This window comes from Chrysemys picta, chromosome 11 (genome assembly GCF_011386835.1).
Source record: "Chrysemys picta bellii isolate R12L10 chromosome 11, ASM1138683v2, whole genome shotgun sequence".
In the NCBI taxonomy this organism is placed as follows: domain Eukaryota; kingdom Metazoa; phylum Chordata; order Testudines; family Emydidae; genus Chrysemys; species Chrysemys picta.
Window position 1 is genome coordinate 43245544 of NC_088801.1, and position 5615 is coordinate 43251158.

Genomic DNA, 5615 nt, shown 5'->3' on the forward strand with positions numbered 1-5615 from the left:
GTAACCTTAGGGTTACCATATTTTGTACCTCCAAAAGGAGGACACTCCACGGGGCCCTGGCCCCGCCCCCCCCGCCCCAACTCCGCCCCCTCCCCAAAGTCTCCGCCCCCTCCCCTGCTTCCCGCGAACATTTAATTCGCGGGAAGCCTGGGCAGGTAAGAGGGGGTGTGGGGGGAGGAGGTGCGGCCCAGGCTGCCCCCCCCGGCGGTTCCAGCGTGGGTCGGCTCGGGCCCTGGGGTGCCGGCCCTGGCCCCCGGCCGACCACCCCCGGCCCGCCCAGCACTGCCGGCCGGCCCCCGGCGGCCCAGCGCACCCCCGCAGCTCCCGGCCCCGGCGGCCCAGCGCACCCCCCGGATCCCGGCCCCGGCGGCCCAGCGCACCCCCCCGGTGGCCCGGCTCCCGGCCCGACCCCCCGGCTCCCGGCCCCACGGCCCAGCGCACCCCCGCGGCGGCCCGGCTCCCGGCCCGACCCCCCGGCCCCGCGGCCCAGCGAACCCCCCCAGCCCCGCGCACCCCCCCAGCGGCCCGGCTCCCGGCCCGACCTCCCGGCCCCGCGGCCCAGCGCACCCCCCCGGCGGCCCGGCTCCCGGCCCGACCCCCCGGCTCCCGGCCCCGCGGCCCAGCGCACCCCCTCGGCGGCCCGACCCCGCGGCCCCGGCCCAGCACTGCGCCCCTGGACCCCGGCCCGGCCCCGCGACCCCGGCCCAGCCCTCCCTCCCGATTTTCCCGGACATGCCCGGCTTTTGGGGATTTCCCCCCGGACGGGGATTTGAGCCCCCAAAAGCCGGACATGTCCGGGAAAATCCGGACGTATGGTAACCCTAGGTAACCTTGGACTGGTTCCCCTTTAAAAATTCTTTCCTGATGTTCACTCAGCCAGGGAACAGCCCAGGCCTGCTTTATAATGTGAGCAAGTTCCTGTTGTTGTCGACTGGACGCAACCACAAACTGCACCAAGTGTTGGCCAAATTCCAGTGAAGGCTTTTCTAAATCCTTCCTGCAGTTTCATTTGAATAAAACATTCTTCACATCCTGCTCTAAATGTTTGTATCATTGCTGTGCACTCATTCCACCCCAGGGCCAGCTGCATTTCAACAGTGGATGATGTGATTCTGCATATTTCATACTTACATCTCAAGGATCATGATGCTAAATTAGTTAATGTTCATAAATCTCTTCAAGAACTTCATATGTAAATAATTTAGAGCCACATTGTGCCTGGCATTTATGAAAGTGTGAAAGTTAGGGGAGGATGCAAGTAGCCTTTTCTTTGCAGACCCTGGGTATGGGGTAGGTATAGCTGCATTACTTGCACACAGTGGAATGGAGGAACTATTCCTTCTCTACTCTCCTGGGTGCGTACAAAGTAATAGGGCCCTCAGAGATCTTATTATGGATGCTTCCCTGAGAAAAGTAAAGCTTTATTATTTGTTTTTGTTTAGACTATAAACTCTTTTATTTTGATTTATTATATGCTTTGAAATTTTTAACTTGCAAAACTCTAAAAATGCACATCTGTGTTGACTTTGTACAAGTCAAACCAATGAACTGGCACTATAAGCTGGTATCACACTCTAAAACCAACATCCCACTTTTATAAACAGACCTTGAGGTGTGTTTGAGAAATGGATCATGTGCACTGAAGGAATATTTTAGTCTTGACCTGACAACAGCTTGTAATACTTCAAACTATCAGTTTGTAGATCTGCTAGATTCTTTACTGAAAATTGTATGAGCTCTCCCTTTTGTTACAATTATTGTACATTACAAGTTCATTTGTTTGCCAGAGTTTATTTTCAGTACATATATTAATCAGTTAGGGCCCTATCCTGCAAATATACATACAATTAACGTTAACAATGTGAATGGAACCACCCTCATGCTTAAAGTTAACCAAATGTGTGTTTGTAGGATTGGAACTTTAGGTGATAAACTTTTCTTATCAAGTTTTAATCATTGTCCCAGAGTGGCAGTAGCCCTTTAAGAGGGATGAGGCCAGTGCACTTGTGACAGGTCAGGGGACCTCCAGTTTGGCTATGAGAGAAGGTACCAGAGGAAGGGAGGGTGGTCTGGTCTGAGAGTCGTTCAGTCGGGAAAGAAGCAGGCAGGCAGTGATGGCTGGGGATCTCAGTGCCTGCTCCTTGGGAATAGTAGGAAAACACGCTGAAAGCCTAGAGGCCTGGGTAGTGGGAGCAGAAGCAACAAAAAGTTCCCTGGGACTGGCTGATAGTCCCTTAAAATGGCAGGCATTGGGAACCGGCAGGGAGAAAAGGATTTCTAAGGAGAACTGTGCTAAGTTGAGGGAGTATAGGAGAATGTTGCAATAGGCCCTGAAGCAGGAGGAATTGAGAGAGACAAAAGAGCTATAGCCCAGATGGGCTGAGGAACTGTTTGTTACGTTTTGCCTATTTTTGAGAAATAAAACTGTCTGGAAAAGAGTTGCTGAGTGTGGCAATGGGTCCCTCACAGGCTGGGGATAAGCCAGCACCCTACACTCATCTTCTTCCTTCTTTTAATCATGACTAGGAATCAAATAAATGCAATTCTGGAATTATTACTGCTTATACATGGACTGTGATACAAAGACTCCAGCAAAGAATAAAGCTTCAGAGGATCAATCGGATGAAAGACTTTTCAGAGTATGCTTTGGCATAACTTAAAAATCTTCCCTGGGAAATCACAGTAAGTCCCAGCAGTACTTCAGAAAATACAACTCGTCAGGGCTTACATCATGCACACAGAGATGTGGAGAAACTGGCAACAGTTTCTTAGCTACAGTTCTTAGTACTTGAAATCTTCAGCTTTTGAGAGAATCTGAGTCTCTTTTCTATTTAACTCCAAGTCCATGTTCAAAAAACATTTTGACATTTTAATTGGATTTTAGTCCAACTTTGTTTATTTTTAATTCCATTTTCTCTTTTGAGACCAATCTTTAACAATTGTGGAATCCAGGCAGCACTTCGGGAGTAGAAGTTATTTATGAAGTAAAGGACTAATGCTGTTTTCAGTCCTGACACAGTTATCATCCCATGATTCGTGTGATGAGTGTGTGACTCTCTTTAAACTGCCTAATTCTATTGGCTTAGAGCTCTAAGCATTAATTGATTAAGCAATCTGATTATATGTTAATTCACCTTATTTTCCTCCTAATTTTATTTATTTAAATACTTTGGTTTATAAAGTATAAAAACTGTATATCCCATGCTCAGAACACACTTACACGAAGTAACTAATTCTCACAATTATGGAAAGTTGACAGCCTCCCCCTACTTGAGATTGCAAACAGCTTCCTTTATAAAGCCTGATAGGTTTGTATGAAAAATTGGTTTGGCCTGAAAATCGCTAATTTACTCTAACACAACGAAGAATGTTTTCAGAATCTGTAACTCCAAAACAGAAGTTTTTTAAACTCAACAGAAACAAACAACCCTGATTCAAAATAGTGTTTTCTGTCTAACATTTCTTTGTCTCCTTCTATTTCAAAAACGGGTTGTTACAAATCATTCTAACTCTCCTTGAAAACTCACGTGCCAGCTATATTTAAAAAATAAGTTCTATTGCTGCAAAAAATAAAGTTTTTTGTGGTGGATAACTGTGGTCCCAATCTTGCTCATATTTCTTTCAGTAGAAGTTCTGGGCCCAATCCTGCCCCCATTTTATATTAATGGGAATGTATTCAAACTCACTTCAGTTGACTTGTGATTGGGCCTATCAATGGTTCACTGTTGAACTGGGAAGACATATCTAGTGAGGTCCCAGATCTGTCCTGGGTCTGGTACTAGTCAATATTTTCATTAATGACTTGGATATTGGAGTGGAGAATATGCTTATAAAATTTGAAGATGCAACCCCTCCCAGCTTGGTGTCAAGCATTCTGGAGGATAGGATTAGAATTCAAAATGACCTTGATAATTGAAGAACTGGTCTGAAATCAACAACATGAAATTCAACAGTACAAACTACTACACTTAAGAAGGAAACATCAAACGCACAAATACAAAATGGGGAAAAACTGGCTAGGTAGTAGTACTGCAGAAAAGGATTGGGGGATTATCATGGGTCAGAAATTGAATATGAGTCAACCATGTGACATAGTGGTGAAAAAGGCAAATATAATTCTGGAGTGTATTAATACGAGTGTTGTATGTAATAGAAGGGAGGTAATTGTTTTGCTGTACTCAGCACTAGTGAGGCCTCAGCTGGAGCGCTGTGTCAAGTTTTGGACACCACACTTTAAGAAAGATGTGGAAAAACTGGAGAGAGTCCAGAGGAGAGGAACAAAAATGATAAAAGGTTTAGGTAATCTGATCTAGGAGGAAAGGTTAAAAAAACTGGGCATGTTTACGCCTGAAAAAAGAAGGCCAAGGCGGGAACTGATAACAGCTTTCAAATATGTTAAGGGCTGTTATAAAGAGGACTGTGATCAGTTGTTCTTCATGTCCACTGAAAGTGGGACAAGAAGTAATGGGCTTAACCTGCAGCAAGGAAGATTTAGGTTGGATATTAAGCAAAGCTTTCTAACTATAAGGATAGTTAAGTTCTGGAACATATTGCCCAGTTTGTGGAATTCCCTTCATTGGTAGTTTTTAAGAACAGGTTGGACAAACGCGTGTCGGGGTGGTCTAGGTATACTTGGTCCTGCCTCAGTGTGGGAGGATGGACTTGCGGTTCCTTCCAGCCCTACATTTCTACGATTCGACACCTCCCCACCCCCATTAATGAATGGGGATGGCCTATATCATTCCTGCCACTTCAGTTTGGCAGCTGCTCAGAGATGGAGTCTTAAAGCAGCTCCAACGAAAAGGAGAAAGGCTGTTTTGAGCCATTGTTCTGATTTGACCTGAGGGCTGGGAGTTTGATACAGGCAATGCAGAGTACGTTTTCATATGCTGCGTGTAAATAATCCAAACTAGCATACCCACTAACTCTGAGTTTAGTCATTTATTCCTTTTAATGTAAACAAACTTTCATCTACTTATCACGAATTTATATTAGTTTTCTTGAGAGGTGCAGTGGTGCCTTGTGGCAAATTATTTGGCAGTCTTGAATTCATTCTAATTCATTCTCTCTAATTTGGCATTCAGTCAAGCCTTGTAGGCAATGCCACCTGATTGCAGAATGTTGGATGGTTTGAAGCTGGAATCCCAAATCTTCTCTGCAGGGGAGCACCCTCTGACCCCATGAAAGTATTCATAAACACTCTTGCAAGTGGAAACTCATTTTCTGGACTTTAACCTGGGTCGTTCCTAATTAGGGAAGAGGGAGTCCCAAAGACAGCAAGGGCATGGCCATTTCTGAGAAGAGCAGACTTGAGAAATTCTTGAAAGCGTATGTTTGCTAAGATTCCTGACAAGCTTGTATCTTTTCCCTTCCCCCTCAACCTTGATGCTCTGCCTTCCTCAATTCTAAGGGGAATAATGGTACTTTTTTTGTTTTCATTCTCAGTAAGCAGATTTAATATCCTGGGAAGATTTATGTTCCTGTCCAGCTGAGTGCTGCCTGACAGAGGCTAGGAACTGTGAGCAAAGAAAATATCCTGTTGTTTGACTCCTCCTGTGCACGAGGAAACAGGACTTTGTACAGTCTTTGTAAATAAACAGGATTGCATCAAATAA

The 5615-nt window shown here is 45.6% G+C and overlaps 1 long non-coding RNA gene across 1 annotated transcript in view; it reads left to right on the forward strand.

Annotated features, from left to right (window-relative positions):
• Positions 1-5615, forward strand: part of LOC135974139 (uncharacterized) — a 32476-nt gene extending 26861 nt beyond the window's left edge. The window contains exon 3 of the long non-coding RNA XR_010591328.1: positions 826-5615. This is a non-coding gene — a long non-coding RNA (uncharacterized LOC135974139). The remainder of the gene's footprint in view (positions 1-825) is intronic.